Source organism: Gossypium hirsutum, chromosome A03 (assembly GCF_007990345.1).
Source record: "Gossypium hirsutum isolate 1008001.06 chromosome A03, Gossypium_hirsutum_v2.1, whole genome shotgun sequence".
NCBI classification, from domain to species: Eukaryota; Viridiplantae; Streptophyta; class Magnoliopsida; order Malvales; family Malvaceae; genus Gossypium; species Gossypium hirsutum.
This window is the reverse complement of record NC_053426.1, coordinates 20,986,505-20,987,568: the sequence shown is the minus strand read 5'-3', so window position 1 is coordinate 20,987,568 and position 1,064 is coordinate 20,986,505. Positions and strand designations below refer to the sequence as shown.

At 38.3% G+C, this 1,064-nt stretch overlaps 1 non-coding gene across 1 annotated transcript; it reads left to right on the top strand.

Annotated features, from left to right (window-relative positions):
* Positions 1–958: 958 nt before the first annotated feature.
* On the top strand, positions 959–1,064 carry LOC121225788 (small nucleolar RNA R71). Its single transcript, XR_005923685.1, has one exon. It is a non-coding gene; the product is annotated as a small nucleolar RNA R71 (small nucleolar RNA).

The window sequence follows — 1,064 nt, the reverse complement described above, 5'->3', positions numbered from 1 at the left end:
GTCCTCAAACTTCCTTTTACTGTTAGAAGCTCCTTAAAAAATTTTGCGTATGTAGGCATTTGCGAGATAGCTTCAACAAAAGGTAAGTTAATATGTAATTGCTTAAAAAGTTCAAGAAACTTACCGGATTGTGCATCAATGCGATCTTTTTTTTAATTTTGCTAGATATGGAACCGGTGGTGTATATTCCTCCGGCACTAGTTTGTCACTATTTTTGGGTTTTTCTTCCCTCCTTTCGCTTTCCACGACTTCTTGTGCTAACTTCTTTTTAGATTTCGCTAACACTTTCCCACTCCTTAGTGTAACTTCTTTGACATGTTCTTTTGATTTGGTATTACTAAGTAAATTTCCTAGTGGTCTTTCCGAGATTAGTTTGGAAAGCTGGCTTATCTGAGTTTCGAGTCCTTAAATCGACACTTGTTGATTTTTAAGTGTTGTTGGTAAGGTGGTTGTTGAAAACCCTGAGGATTTTGTGGCTTTTTATTTCCTTGACCACCTCAGGAGAAATTTGGGTGGTTCCTCCAACCTGTATTATAAATATTACAGTATGGGTTATTTTGAGATCTGAAGTTATTGTTACCCATATAGTTGCCTTATTCCTCTTCGGTTGTGGGATTGAAAGATTGATATTCTGTATGCACACCTCCTCCACTTAAGTCACACCTCATTACTGGATGTACCTGCATAGAACTAAGAAAACCATCAATCTTTTTTATTGAGAAGTTCTACCTGATTTGACAGTATAGTAACTGGGTCGACGTTAAAAACGCCGGCTATTTTTGTTGGCTTAGTCCTCATGACTTGCCACTGATAGTTATTCAGTGACATCTCCTCTATAAACTCATAGGCATCTTCCGGTGTTTTATTGTTGATGGTTCCGCCAGTAGCTGCGTCAACCATTTGTCGAGTCGAGGGATTCAGACCATTGTGAAATGTTTGTACTTACAGCCAAAGTGGTAACCCATGTTGAGGGCACCTTCTCAGTAAGTCCTTGTATCTCTCCCATGCATCGTAAAGTGTTTCTAAATCCATCTGCACAAAAGAAGAGATATCATTATGTAATT